Source organism: Mirounga angustirostris, unplaced genomic scaffold, assembly GCF_029215605.1.
Source record: "Mirounga angustirostris isolate CCGP_5_RB_7025 unplaced genomic scaffold, mMirAng1.0.hap1 SCAF_3, whole genome shotgun sequence".
In the NCBI taxonomy this organism is placed as follows: Eukaryota; Metazoa; Chordata; class Mammalia; order Carnivora; family Phocidae; genus Mirounga; species Mirounga angustirostris.
The window spans coordinates 71,493,889-71,510,204 of record NW_026991711.1 but is presented as its reverse complement, the minus strand read 5'-3'; the positions used below and the strand labels follow the sequence as shown (position 1 = coordinate 71,510,204).

The following is a 16,316-nucleotide window of genomic DNA, read 5'->3' as shown; positions in this document are numbered from 1 at the left end:
ACTAGGGATATCACTTTTTATCTGTGACACATGCACAAATGTTTTCTCCTGGTTTGATAGTTGTTTTTTGACTATGTCTATGGTAGTTTTTACCATTCAGACTTACAAAAAATTTATGCAAACTTTTTATTGCCTCTGTATTTTTAGTCATAGTTAGAGAGTCTTTCCCACACTACTGTTACAGTCAAATCCATTCATTTTTTTTCAGAACTTGTGTGGTTGGTTTTTCTTTTAAATTTAGACCCCTGATTTGTTTGAGGTTTATTCTTGGGTATGACATGAGGTATAGATCTAATTGTATCTTTTTCCAAATGGCTACCCAGCCTCTTTTATTAAAAGTCCATCTTGGTGTGGTATATATATACAATGGAATATTATGCAGCCATCAAAAGGAATGAAATCTTGCCATTTGCAACGACGTGGATGGAACTGGAGGGTGTTATGCTGAGTGAAATAAGTCAAACAGAGAAAGACATGTATCATATGATCTCACTGATATGAGGAATTCTTAATCGCAGGAAACAAACTGAGGGTTGCTGGAGTGGGGGGGGTGGGAGGGATGGGGTGGCTGTGTGATAGACATTGGGGAGGATATGTGCTCTGGTAAGCGCTGTGAATTGTGCAAGACTATTGAATCTCAGATCTGTACCTCTGAAACAAATAATGCAATATATATTAAGGAAAAAAAAAAGAAGATAGCAGGAGGGGAAGAATGAAGGGGGGAAATTGGAGGGATAGACGAACCGTGAGAGATGATAGACTCTGAAAAACAAACTGAGGGTTCTAGAGGGGAGGGGGTGGGAGGATGGGTTAGCCTGGTGATGGGTATTGAGGAGGGCACGTTCTGCATGGAGCACTGGGTGTTATGCACAAACAATGAATCATGGAACACTACATCTAAAATTAATGATGTAATGTATGGGGATTAACATAAGAATTAAAAAAAAAAAAAGTCCATCTTGGTCCCAATGATTTGAGATGCCATCTTTATTGTATACTAAATTTCCATCCATCCTTAGTTCTACTTCTGGGCTCCCTATTCTGTTCTACTGCTCTGTGATCTACGGTCTATTCATAGGCCTGTGTCACACTTTTTAACTATAAAAGCTTTGTAGTATGTTTTAATGTCTGATAAGTCTAGTCCCCTGGCATAGATTTTCCTTTTTAGTATTTTCCTGGGTATTCTTGCATGTTTGTTTTGCCACATAACCTTTAGTATCGATGTGTCTAAGTTCATAAAACAAAGGCTTGTTGGTATTTTTAATAGGATTGCCTCAATTAACTGAGAACTGACATCTTTATGATGCTGAAGCACCCTTTCAATCATGTGAGATGCTTTTCATTTGTCTCTTTTTATGTCTTTCCAGAGTAATTTTAAGTTTTCTTCATATGAGTTTTATATATTTTTTGATAACTTTATTCCTATGTATTCAATCTTCTTTGTTGCTAATGTAAATTGGGGTTTCTCTTCCATATTTTCTCTAGATACCACTTGTTTATATGAAAGTTATATGGACTTGTGTGTTAATTTTATATTTTGCTCCCTTACTGAATGCTTGTACTGTTTGAGGCAGTTTTATCATTGACCATTGGTTTTCTAGAGCTTTCCAGTTATACTGTTGTATGGTGTAAAGACAGAGACAGTTTTACCTCTTCACAGAATCTTTGCCTCTGATTGATTTCTCTTCTCTAATTGCATTGACTAATATCACTAGTACAGTGTTGAATAGTACTGGAAGTAGTGCATATTCTTGCCTTTTTCCTGATTTATATGGAAATTCTTCTAGCGTTTCCACATTTAAGTAAAATAATGGCTTTAGGACTAATTTTTTTTAATCACGTTAAGGTGTTTTACCATGTTAAGAAAATGTCCTTCAATTATTATTTTCTTCAGTGCTGTTACCTGGAATGGGTATTAGATTTTTGTCAAAGGCTTTTTTTTTATTTTTTAGATTTTATTGAGAGAGAGAGAGAGCAGGGGAGGGTCAGAGACAGAGGGAGAGAGAGAATCTCAAGCAGACTCCATGCTGAGTGTGGAGCCCAACACAGGGCTCAATCTCATGACCCTGAGGTCATGACCTGAGCTGAAATCAAGAATTGGGCACTTAACCAACTGAGCCACCCAGGTGCCCCTGTGAAAGGCTTTTTGAGCATCTATGGAGATAATCATATTTTTGCCCTTAGATCTATCAATATAGATTTATTAATATTAAAAAAACTTTAAATTATTAGAATAAATTCCAATTAGTCATGGTTATCTTATTTTCTTTATGTGGCATTGGATCCTGTTTACAAATAATTTAGCTAATCCTTTTGTATCAATATTCATAAGTGATAGTGGTCTGCAGTTTCTTCTATTTTTTGGGGAGCGTCTTCATCAGGTTTAGGTATCAAAATTAGGTTATATTCAATTTATTAAAAGAATGAGGAAGTTTTCCTTATTTTTGTATTAGTATTTTGTACTAGTTTGCTATTTACTGCTGTAACAAATCACCACAAACTTCATGGTTTAAAACAATATAAATTTATTATCTAACAGTTCCAGAAGTCAGAAGTCCAAAGTGGGTCTTAACTGACCTAAAACCGAGATATGGGCAGGCTGCATTCATTTCTGAAGGCTCTCAGGGAAAATCCATTTTGTTGCCTTTGCCTGCTTCTGGAGACCACTCATGTTCCTTGGTTCATGGCTTCCTTCCATTTTCAAAGCCAACAGGATCTAGTTTTTCTCTCATCACATCTCTCTGATGCTGACTGTCCTGCCTCCCTCTTCCACATTTAAGGACTCTTTTAATTGCATTGGCTCTTCTGGATTATCCAGGATAATCTCCCTACTTCAAGGTCCGCTGATTAGCAATCTTAATTCTACCTGCAACCTTAATTCCTCTGCCACGTATATTGACATAGTCATAGGTCTTTGGGATTTAAATACATCTTTTGGGGGAAGAGAGGCAATATTCTGCCTGCCATAATCTTCAATGTTCTAGAGCAATATATAGAACACTAGAACTATCTGATTGTTGAAGGTTTGGTAGAAGACCAGGGGCCTGATGCTTCTTTGTGTGTGGCACTTCTTTAATAATTGTCTCTGTATCTTCTATGGAAATTTGGTCCATTTAAATCTTTTCTCTCTCTCTGATAGGCTCAATCCTGGTAACCTAAGTTTCTTTAGAAAATTATAGATTTAGGGATTCCTGGATGGCTCAGTCATTTAAGCATCTGCCTTTGGCTCAGGTCATGATCCCAGGGTCCTGGGATCAAGTCCTACATTGGGCTCCTTCCTCTGCGGGGAGCCTGCTTCTCCCTCTGCCTCTTCCCCTCTCCCTGCTTGTGCTCTCTTTCTCTCTCTAAGAAATAAATAAAATCTTAAAAAAAGAAAATTATAGTTTTTTGTGTTTTTTTAAGATTTTATTTATTTATTTGACAGAGACAGCGAGAGAGGGAACACAAGCAGGGGGAGTGGGAGAGGGAGAAGCAAGCTTCCCACTGAGCAGGGAGCCTGATGTGAGGCTCGAGCCCAGGACCCTGGGATCATGACCTGAGCCGAAGACAGACACTTAACAACTGAGCCACCCAGGCGCCCCAGAAAATTATAAATTTAATGTAAGATTGCAAATGTATTTGTATAGAGGTCTGTAACAAAGCCTCTTATGACTTTTAATTCTTTTTTCCATTCACTCTTTGTTATTTATTTGTGCTTCCCCCCTATTTTTATTGTTCAAGTTAGCTAGTGATTTGCTATTTTGTTCACATTTTTCAATTAAGTCTACTCATTTCCTATTTTCTATTTCATTAATTTCTGCTTTTGCCTTTATTATTTCCTTCTTGTTCTTTCTTTTGGTCTACTTTGTTGTTGTTTGCTAGTTTTTTTCAGCTAAGTATTTATTCATCCTTTTATTTACACCCTTTTATTTTTTACTTATGAAAAAAGCATTTCCTGCTATGAGTTTTTCTCCAAAAACTGCTTTAAATGTATCCCATATGTTAGTGTTTTTGTTTTTTGTGGTTAAAAAAAAAAACTCTTTGATTTCACTTTGTGTTGTTACTGTTATCTAAGAGTTGTCACATAGGAGGCTTTTTAAATTTTTCAGATGGATGACCTTTTTGTTTTTAGTTTTGGTTAATGATTTCTATTTTTAGTTCATTGGTTAGGTGTTCCTACTTCTACTGCATTGTGATCAGAGAGTTTTGTTTGTAATATTTTTAATTCGTGGAACCTACTGACATTTTCTTTGTGATCAGTTCTTATGAATGGTTCAAAAGCCCTTGATAAAAAGGTATGTTTACTTATATCATCAAAATATAAAGTGCAATATATAAGACCTACCTAACTGATTATGTTTTGTTTTGTTTTGTTTGTCCACTTAATCTGTCTTGAACTAAGAGTGGTAAATCTCCTACATAAATCTAGTTGTTGTGTTCTTTGGAGCATAGATATTCATAAGTATTATATCTTCACTGCATACTTGGCTTTCAGCAATAAAAGGTACCCTTCTTTGTTGTGTTTAACACTTTTAGGCTTGAATTCCTATTTGTTGAACATCAGGATTGCTACTACTGCTTTCTTATTGTGTCCATTTTCCTGGAATACCTTTATCCATCCACTTACATTTTGCTCTTCTGAATCATTTTGTTTTATATATTTGGTGGATATAGCATATAATTGGGTCTTACATTGTAAGCAAAATTGAGGATCTTTTTGCTTTTAATTATCAATGTAGCTGATATATTAGATCTCATTTCTTTTTATTTATTTATTTATTTTTTTAAAGATTTTATTTATTTATTTATTTGAGACAGAGAGAATGAGAGACAGAGAGCATGAGAGAGAGGAGGGTCAGAGAGAGAAGCAGACTCCCTGCCGAGCAGGGAGTCTGATGCGGGACTCGATCCCGGGACTCCAGGATCATGACCTGAGCCAAAGGCAGTCGCTTAACCAACTGAGCCACCCAGGGGCCCTTAGATCTCATTTCTATCACAATGTTTTATAATTGCATGTATTATGTTATATTTTCTGTTTCTTTTTCTAAAGATGTGTGTTCTTTGCTCTTTAATTTATGGCCTCCACAATTAGTTTAGATGCCGTCTATAACCATACAAAGTTATTATAATATTATTGACTATATCCCATATGCTGTACATTGCATCCCCATAAATTGATTTATTTTATAAGTGGAAGTTTGTACTTCTTAATCCCCTTCACCTATTTTGCCCACACCCAACTCCTCCACCCTCTGGTAACCACTAATTTGTTTCCTGTATCTCTGAGTCTGTTTCTGTTTTGTTTTGTTTTATAGATTCCACATATAAGTGAAATCATACAATATTTGTCTTTTCTGTCCGACTTAGTTCATTTAACATAACACCCTCAAGGTCCATTCATGTTGTTACTTCTTTAATTTTTTTTAAAGATATTTATTTATTTATTTGAGAGAGAGAACGCATACAACCATGTGAGTGGGTGGTGGGAAGAAGGTGGGAGAGGGAGAGAGAATCTCAAGACTCTGTGCTGAGCATGGAGCCCAACTCAGGGCCCCATGCCATGACCCCAAGATTATTACCTGAGCTGAAGCCAAGAGTCTGACAGTTAACCAACTGAGCCACCCAGGTTCCCCTACGGTTCTTTAATTTTCTTTAACTTTAAAGAATAGGTTTTAGGATCATTTTATTTTTGTTCTCGTTGTTACCTTTATACTTACACCATTTTGAATGTCCATAATCCCTTGTTTTCTTAGTTAACCTTTGACCATCTGATTTGCCATTTAAAACTAGATCCTTAACTCCCACCTATTGTCTACATGACAACCAATGAGCTTATTTTACTTTCTTTATTCTCTCTTCCACCCCTTACCATTTTAGTTGTATTATTTCTGTTTGTTATGATGTATAGCATTTGTACATCACTCTTCCACCTTGCTCTCACATTTGTTTTTGGCTTAGAGCTACAACCTTCTTTGTAAATGCTCACATCAGTTCTTTGGCTGAAAGTTTTCCAGTCACTTCTTAGTCCAATGAAACTCATACTCTAGGCTCTAGGCTATTCCTAAAGAAAGATTCATGTCCTGTGTCTTTCCAACTTTTCCTATAGCCTTGATACTTGGACAGCTTGACTTTTTAGAAAATCTTTGTTTCACATTTTTTAAAAATTAAGTTGTTTTGTGTTTATTTATTCCTTATGTATTTATTTATTTTTAATTTTTGAGATAGAGGGAGAGCGTGCACGGGCACAGGCATGTGTGAGCCGGTGGGGAGGGGGTGCAGAGAGAGAGGGAGAGAGAGAGAGAGTCTTAAGCAGGCTCCAAGCCCAGTGTGGAGCCCTACGTGGGGCTGCATCTCACAACCCTTAAATCATGACCTGAACCTTAATCAAGAGTTGGGCATTTAACCAACTGATCCACCCAGGCATCCTTGTTTATTTATTTCTAAATGCTGTTCCATTGTTGTCTTGCTTTGAAAATATGTTGAATATCTAATAGCTAATAGCTAATTTGCCCTTTTTACCTAGAGGTCTTTATTTATTTATTTATTTTTAATCTCTAAATTCTAATTGGTTTAATAGGATACATCTTAGAATTGCTAAATCTGGGTTAGTTTTCCCATGACCCAGTGGGCCCTTTCAATATGAAGATTCAATTCTCTGGAAAGTTTTCTTACACTGTAGTGTTTAGGTATTAGACCTGTTCCATTGTTTTGTTTTTTCTCTTCAAGGAGTCTCATTCTGTGAGTCTTAAATCTGTATTATCTGTTTTCCATTTCAATATTTTCTCTATGACCCATTTTACTTCTTTTCTCATTTTTATTTTCTTAGTTGTTTTTCTACTTCTCAAAATATTTCTTATTAAATTTTCATTTTAATTTATCTTGGGCACCTTGTAATTTAATCTTCATTTCTGAGATAATTATCTTTTCTTCCATTTTGAAATTACTAACTCTCTTTTTATTATTTCCTGATCTTTGTCCATTTCTGTTCTTAGTGCATGTATTTCTCATTCAAAATCTTTTCTTTCATATCTCCAAATGCTATTTTTTTGTATATTGAGTTCCGTTTTGAGTGTTCTTTTATAGTTTTCTTCTGCTTCATGGTTGTTTTCTTAGAGGCAAATTGAATCAGTGGAGGTAGGTTGGATCTTAAAAGTATTTGTAAAAACTCTGTATTTGCTTATTCATTGCTTTCTGTTTATTTTTGTAGTATTGGGCTGTTTTTCAAAATGCCTGGTTAATGCCCTCTTCCATCAGTGTAGCAAAGTACAGATTCTTGAATGGTTTTGGGGGAGTGAGTGGAGACAGGGACGTGTGTCCTTTGATTTTTGAATGCTCTTTATCTTGCAGAGCCCTAAATTTCCCCCTAAATATCTTTTCCCCTTCACCACCTAATTCCCATAGGGTATTTCTCCTTTTGTTTGTGCCTTTCTTCTTCCCCAGCAGCTCTTCACTGCAAACACTACCACTTGAGATCATGCATACCTTCAAGTTTCTTCTTGTTAGACCACACTTGGATCTAGGCATTCTGTATTCTTAAATTATGCTAAGAATGTGGTATTTATGTATTCTATTTTTTCCTTCTTGTTCTGTCTTGTCAATTTTGAAGAAATATTTGGAGATATGGACATAGGTAGATTCTGTTGTCTTTCTTCTTTCTCTTTTTTCTATCTCTACCGTATCAGTAAAATGTGCCTCCTCCCTTTTCCTAAAGACATTTATTTGTACCTTTGACCTTTTCTCTCTTTGACTTGAGTCAGTTTTCAGCCTTCATTCATTTATTTATTAACCCAATAAATATTTATTCAGTAGTAGTCCTCGTAGGTACCATTCAAAGTGGTGAATGCGACAGTGACAGAATGTCAAAATCCCAGCCTAACTGGGAGTGCATTCTGGTAGAAGGAGATAAACAACAAACAAATAAACGTGTTGTGGTAAGTGCCACAGAGAAGAAAAAAATCAGGAGAAAAAGGTGTAGGAAGTACTGGAGTAGATGAAGGTGTGTTTTAAATGTACATAGGGCTTACCAACAGGGCTTATGGACAAGGTGACAGTGGTTAGGGAACAAGGTAAGGCATCTGGGAAAAGGGTTTTCCAGGCATAAGGATCAATGGGAATAAGATGCCCAGCATGGGAAAATACTTGACATGTTGCTGGTACAGCAAGAAGGCCAGCATGGCTGGAGTGTGCTGATAGAGAGAGGGCTAGATAGTGAGATCAGAGAGGTAAGAGAAGGCCAATTCATGAAGGGCCTTGAAAAGACTTTGGCTTTCATTCTGAGTGAGAAGAGAAGACCCTGGAGGATAGAGGATAGGAAAGAGACATACTCTGATTTTCACTCCTATGTTAAGAATAGACTGGACGTAGGGGCAACAGTAGGTACAGGAACACCAACTGGGAGGCTATTGCTATGATCCAAGTGAAATATGATGGCAGCTTGGACCAGGATACTTACAGCAGAGGAGTAGGAGATGGTCAGATTTTTAATCTATTTTTAAGGTAGAGCAAACAAGATTTGCCACTGGATTATATGTGAGATTATGATTCATTACATTATTTGCAAAGAACTGTGGCCACCTTCACTGTAAGCGTAGGCTCTTTGTAAACATCAGATGTAATCACTAGTTGTGGGACACCTACCATTTCCTTCCCACTTCAGGGAAGGAAATGGTAGGTGTCCCACAACTAGCATATTTGGAAATCTGGGTATGTGGTGCAGAATAAAAGCTATGTAGACTCATTGGTTTGAGCCCATGGGGCAATCTAGAGTGAGCATTGCTAACAATGTTATCTAGTGATAAACCCACAGATAAATGGCCAGGGTCTTATCATCAATGGAAAAAAGAGAGGGAAAATGGTAAAGTGGTTGTGGCAATCAGCTTTCTTCCACTCTTATATTATAAAGAGAATAATGGAAAGCAGCACCTTAAAATCTTGTACTTCTTCCGAGCTCCAAAGCAAAAGAAAAGTTCAAGTATATGCCCGAGCAGTTTCTCCATCTTTGCTGGACAATGTCTGCGCCATTGGGCCTGGGGATTACCGTTCTTCAAAGGTTTTAAATACCCTCCAGATGTTAGAGCAACAGTATTGTTGCATATTAGCAGGGTCTCTGTATCCTGAAGTTCTTCAACTTAACTAGGGTAAATCCACTCAACCTTTAATGTATTTATTCAACATTTAGTGTACTTACTGTGTCTCTGGCATGTGCTAAGTGATAAGGATACAGTTGCATCTTTACAGGCAGATGCAGTCACTGCTCTCATGAAGCTCGTGACCTACTAGGAAGACAGATATTTAACAGATGGGATAACTATGTAATTGCCTTGATTAGAAATGCTACAAAGGAAGAATCGAGGTTTCTCTAAGAACCTTAACCCGGTTGAGAGCTGGGACACCAGTCTTAACCAAAGGTAAGAAGCCATATGCTGAAATCAGTGACACATTACTCCCCTTCCTGCAGTGGTCCCAGTCTGTTCTTGGGGAGATTGCTGCTTCCCTACAGTAGAATAAGGAAGATTAGGGCGCTGGAATGGATACTAGATCGGTCACAGACACCACTCCAGTGTCCGTATTCTTTCATCCTTTTTTTATAATGGCAGCTACATTGTTGGTTCAGCTCTATGTCCACTGGGATCAACCTTCTCATCTAATATGGGTCAGATAAACAGATGCACGTTGGGGCTTTGCCAACTACTTCCCATCTCTGTATCTGATTCTACCCATCAGTTATCCAATCATGTCCAACCTAGTAAAGATCCAGCTAGTAAAGATCATTTTGAATTTCACTGCTCTTAAGAGACTTGTCACTTCTTCTGGATATAATGCAGAAACTTAAGGAGGATACCTGTCTTGTAGTCAACCTGCTCACTGACTTAACAGAAAAAAAATAATGAGGGTACTGCCCAAAACTAACAGACTGGGAAAAAAGATTGTCCTACGTAAGTAGCAACCTTCCTACTTGGGTATTACTGGGAAATGCCATTTTTATGGCTCTCTTTTTACAGGTCTCTAAGAACAGAACAGTATATATGTCATTTGTCCCTTTTTTATTATTATTCCTTTAATATTCTAAATCCTGGATATTACATCAAAGGTGTTTCAGAGCATCTATTGTCTGTATGCAGATGATCGTAAGCCCCTATCATTTCCAGTTCAAGATTTCTGTTTTGTATTTTCCCTTTTCAGCCCAGTCTCACCGCATTAAATCTCTAGATGGATTGTGTTTGGTAAGAGCTACGCATATTTTCCTGGCGATTCCCTTTGCTATAATCCAGTGTGAGAGCTCCAGCTCGTATTTTAGATGCATGGGAAAAGGAGGGGCATAGACAGTGGAACCAAAATAAACAGATGGTTGCCCTGACAATCTGTAAGAGGCTCTTTCATGAGCATTTTTCATGGTTTTCTTTTGAAATAAACAGTGAGACTGTGATACATTTTTTATCTCATCGACCTCCTGCAAATGGCCCCATGGCTTACAAACTGCACAAAACACCAAAACGCCTCTACCAGGAAGCCACCTTTATCTGGTTTGACTCCTTCGAGGTCCCATCCCACATCACCCAGGGAATGTCTCTGGGACCTCTTGTCCAGGCAGATTGCTAGTGTTGTGGGTGTGAATGCAAGTGAGGCACAGCAAGGGGGCCGTGATATTTGGGGGAAGGATTATCACATGAAGTGGAATGTCATTAGCAAGAGCAAGTATACAGAATGACAGGATGTCACAGACAGGGAGAAAATTCCCTCTAAATGGGAGGATCAGGCAGAGGAGGGGAGGTGGCCGGACCAGGACAGGGGAGTCAAGTCTGAGCAGGAGACTTGAGCCTGACAGGGGTGATTGTGGGTGGGAGATGGGTAAGGAAGTCCAACTTTAAGGAACACAAACAGAAATAATAAAATTGAACATTTTAACACTGACTTATGCACATGGTTTCTGCTATGTCAGTTTAAAGTTATTTGCGCCTTGGTTTGTAAATGTATGTTAAAAAAAAAACTACAGTAGAGGCTCTTGTTCCAAGTTCTGAAAATATTTATTTCATAAATGTGTTTGAATTTCCTTTTATATTTCATATGCTCAGATCCCTTATCTAGATTAAAACATAACACAAACTGGCAATTGTGTAGGGCTTGCAGATAAAAAAAATTGCATTGCACTCAACAAGTGCAATGCAATGAGTAAAACACAGTGGGCTGAGGACAGAAGCTTTGGAGTCAGATCTGGGTTGAAGACCCCACTCTATGATTTCATAGCTTTATGTTCACCTGACAGGTTAGGTTGTGCAATCTTTGAGCCTCCGTTTTCTCGTCTGCAAAATGCAGATGGTAATAGGGCTTATCTCACATTGTTTTGTGAGGGTTACAGGAGTGGCTGAATGCAAGCCCTAATCACAGTGCCTGGCAACTGTTAATGATCAGTGAAGATTCATTATTAGTAAAAAAAAAAAAAAAAAGAGAGAGAGAGAGAAAGAGAGGGAAAAAAAATTTTAAAGTCAAACTTTAAAAGCTATAAAAATAAATGAAAAACAAACATTTTCCCAGTTTTTATAGGGCTTTGTAATAGTATATAGTAACAATATTTTTCAAAAGTTTTCAAATTTATTTTTCATTTTAAGGGTAGTGTATGATTGTTATAAAAATTGAAACAATATAGTTAAATAAAAATCTTGGGTTAAAAATAAAAAATAAAAATAAATAAAATTTAAAAATTAATTATTGCTCCAAATAGAGCATTTATAAGGTTTTCTCTGAAGATACATACCAATAGGCCTTCTAACTTTTCTAAATGCTCCTTCCTGTTCCAGTGCAAGAATATATGCAAAGAATTAAAACCATCTCAAACTTTTTAAAATATTGAGAACCAAAATGTCCCAGATTTCATCAGCCAATGAAGTCACAGCTTCCTTTTATGCCAAATTATAGTAGTCTAAACTTACATTCTGTATGCCTTCAAGAAGTTCAGTCTTTTTTTCAGATACTCAAGCACTTTGGAGACTCCTTAGAAAATTTTATGGTGGAGGGTACCTCCCTCCCTAGCCCTGGGCTTGCCACCGCGTGATATGTCCAGTTTATCTCCCTCAAAGTGAGTTTCACTGAGTGTTTTTCCACTTCTAAAGGCCCCAAGGGAAGGAGCTGTTATTTCCTGGCCCCAGCCCAGGGCCCCATCCTGATTTCTTCAGTGACCTCTTCTAAGGACGTTTTGTCTGTAGGAGGGATCACTTCCTGCAAGGGAAATCCCTCTCCTACCAGGTTGCCCTCAAAAGGCAACAAACAAATCCAGGCCCTGGATTTTGGTATCTAATTCTCATTCCCAACTAGAAGGAACCAGGGCTCATGGAGGGGATGGCTGGTCCCAGATCTGAAGCAGGAAATATCCAAGATGAGCCTAGGATACAGAAGGCAAGGAAGGTAGAGTTATGTCAAAAGAGCACAAGGGCCAACAAGGAGGTGCTCTCATTGACCAGGGATGAAATAAACTGAGCATCTAAGAAGGATAATAAATGCAATTGACTAAGACACATTGTGTGTATTAACACAAAAGCATGTTTATAATGATATTTTGAAAAAGTGAGAGAGAAAGCAAACAACCTCATTGGGTACCATTGCAACAGCAAGTCTTCCTTCAGAAAATTGGCACTTGGGAGGATTAAGCATTGATCCTATCTTTCCTGTAATAAACTGTATTGCAGGGAGCTGAAGTCACCCTAGTCGATGATGAAAAATTTTTTTATGTAAAAATTCCAACTAATAAATGCAGAAGAATGACGGAATCAGAACATCCTCTTGTAAGTCCCAGTGAAATAATTGCTTCAGGTAATAATCATTAACAGATGAAACCGTCGGAGGCAAGGTTGATGGGCAACTTTACAGAAGAGAAGGTGAAGCTCTTACATCTGATTCACTGTAGCTTCACTAAAAATGGGCCAGCCAGACATTGTGTGCTTCCCGATGGGATGTAATAGCACAACATCACAGCTGAGGTATTGTTGCCCAAGTAAATTAAACCTCAGTCTCATCCAGCCGCATTTCATTTCATCTCATCCAGAACATTTCATTTCAGGGATGTAGGAACAAGTGAAATGGCATTACAAAGGAAGCAAAGAGGCAAAACCAGAATGTGGGACATTCTACAAGTCAGCCAACCCAGTTTCTGAGCAAGACAATGGCCGGGGGAGAAAGGGAGGGGAGGGGTGGGCACTGAGGTTGACAAATGAGGTCTAAGAGACAACACCAAACGTAGTATGTGGACCTACTTCGAGTCCTGACTCAAGAAAACCAACTATAAAATAATTTGAGAAATCGGGAAAATTTTGTTACAAAGTAGTCATTAGATGCCAAGGATATATTGTCAGTTTGTTTGGTGTTTTAATGGCATTGTGATTATATAAAAATGTTCATAATTTTTAGCAATGCATAATAAAGTGTGTAGGGTTTTGCTTCAAAATACTGGAGTGGAGGGGGGTGGGAGGGATGGGGTGGCTGGGTGATGGACCCTGGGGAGGGTATGCGCTATGGTGAGCGCTGTGAACTGTGCAAGACTGTTGAATCACAGACCAGTACCCCTGAAACAAATAATACATTATATGCTAATTAAAAATAATAATAAAAATAAATCTCTTAAAAAATGTTTAAAAAATACTTTAACAAAGAAAATCAAAGGGGCACATGAAACTATAAAGTGATAAAATCTCCATAATTGCTGAATCTGGGTGATGGATGCATTAAAAAAAAAAGAAGAAGGAAAAAAGGGGCAAATGTGCCAAAATCTTGACCACCGTTGAAACTAGAAATGGGTATATGAACGTCCTTTGTATTTATCCCTCTATTTTTGAGTAGGTTTCAAGCTTTTTAACTTGTAAGGAAAGAGACATGGCACAACTCTAGGACATGGGTGCGTCTCTCAAAATCTGGGTTATTTGCATTGAGATCTTACCACATGTGCGATCTCAGCAACACCGCATAGGATGGGCTGGGCCACCCCCAGTCCTGTGCCCTTGCAGCCTTCTGCACAAGAAGGGAAGCTGGAGGGCACTTGAGGTAATGAGCCCTGGGTGTTATATGCAACCGATGATCACTAAATTCTACCTCTGAAATGAAGAAAAAAGAAAATTCAGGAAGCTTGACAGAAATAACTTAAAAAGCCCTAGGATACCAATGGGCAAAGACTACAGATAGATAATTCAAAAAAGAGAAAATGCAGATTGCTGATAAACAAGTAACTCTCCCAAAGAAATGCAAATTAAAAAGTAGAGTGGTTTTAAATATCTCCTATTAGTAAATATTAAAAATAATACGCTGTTGAATAAAAAAAAGGGAGGGGGGATCTGAATCCTGGCTTTCTTGCGCAGCCTCCTGTATCCCACCCTACTCTCCCGTGGGCCACTGGGTACACAAACATACCCATGCATCATCCAAGAACAAGAAGTAATTTTCTAGCAAGGTGCAATCTACATTCTAATTGAGGAAGAAAGTTTCCTAAGGGGCAGAAAGACAATTGTGCCAAAGAAAGAATGCTTTACATTACTGTGGGGAGAAGTACATTATGGGTGGCTCTTCTTAGCACCTCCCCCATCCTGCTGGCTCCTTCTACAGCAGGGGCTTTGCTCTACCTTGTCTTGATCAGATAGATACCTTTTGTGCAAGGACTGTCTGTCTCCAGGTAGAATGCAAGCCACCAGTTTTTGTTTTGTTTTGTTTTTAATTTATAATTGTGGTTAAAATACACATGACATAAAATTCACCATTTAACCATTTAAGTGGACATGAGTTCAGGGGCATTCCATACATTCGCATTATGTGCAACCAATCTCTAGGATTCTTTTTTTTTTTTTAAAGATTTTATTTAGTTAGTTATTTGTCAGAGAGAGAGCATGCAAGAGAGGGAACACAAGCAGGGGAAGTGGGAGAGGGAGAAGCAGGCTTCCCGCAGAGCAGGGAGCCTGATGCCAGGCTCAACCCCGGGCCCTGGGCTCATGACCTGAGCGAAGGCAGACACTCAACCTACTGAGCCACCCAGGGGTCCCTCTAGGATTCTTTTTATCTTGCAAATACGCCCCTGGTCCCTAGCAACCACAATTCTACTTTCTGTCTCCATGGATTTGACTGCTCTGGGTACCTCCTGTAAGTGGAATCATACACTCTCTTTGTCTTTTTGTGACTGGCTTACTTCACTTAATGTCCCCAAGTTTCATCCACACAGAAGCACATGTCAGAATGTCCCTCCTTTTTAAGGCTGAATAATATTCCACTGTATGGCTAGACCACATCTTGTCCATTCATCAGTCAGTGGACACTTGGGTTGTTCCCACCTTTGGGCTCCTGTGAACGTGGGTGCACCAAGGCACTGCTTCTTGCAATATAAAGGTCTTCTCCCAAGGTTTCAAAAGTCCCAGGTATAGCTCTTGAGCCTGGGCTGTGTTCCACCAGGACACTTTATTTTCAAACAATAAAAAATTAATAAATTATTTTTTTTTAATCCCACATGCTGGCAAGAGGGTAAAAAAAGTCGAAATTTGCTCCCTTACTCCTATTTCCCATTCCCCAAGGGTAGGATGTTCTTATATGAACAGTGTGCATTTTCCCAGAAGCTTTCTTCTGGACATATACAAATGTATCTATGTGTGTAGTTTGGCTTTGTGTTTTATAAAAGTTTATCTCCTCACTCAACAATGTTTCCATACAGTGGAAAGGTGTTGGATACCTAGGATGTTTCCCATTTTTATGCTGTTACAAATAGTGCTAAATGGAATATCCTTATGCATATACCCTTGCATATTTACATGAGTATTATTGTAGGATAGATGTACATTTAAAATTTTGATAGGAATTTAATTTAAATACATACATGCATACAATTGTGGTAGGTACAGCCATGTTGTCTTCCTGAAGAATTGGGCTAAGTTACTTGTTAGGTATTTTTTGTTTGTTTGTTTGTTTTTTGAATGTGGTTGATAAACAAGTGTTTACTGGTTAGCTTTGAAGAAAGGTTTGAGCTTATTTTTTCAAGTTTAGGGCACACGTTTCAGTCTGTTCGTATTTGATCACCAAATATCCTTGTCCTCTCTCCAAGCAAATTGAAATAGCCTGTGCTCCTTAATTCTCCTTAGAAGATCTCAGGTTAGTAAAATTATCTAATTTTTACAACTATTGTCTGCTTATAGTCTTAGGCAAATTTAGTGGGCAAAGATGTAATTGTATATTTCTGCAGGTGTACATTGCAGGATTTCTCCTTTGAGTTACCAGGAAATACAAAGTTAACCTCGTAAACACCTGCCTCTTTTATTTTTAAGATTACATAAGTATATTTTTAAATACCACATCTCTTTTGGGGAAAAAAAACACAAACT

At 38.0% G+C, this 16,316-nt stretch overlaps 1 protein-coding gene across 1 annotated transcript in view; it reads left to right on the top strand.

Moving 5' to 3' along the window:
• The window catches only part of MTUS2 (microtubule associated scaffold protein 2), a 383,491-nt gene that overhangs the window by 291,902 nt on the left and 75,273 nt on the right, over nt 1-16,316 (top strand). The window lies entirely within an intron of this gene.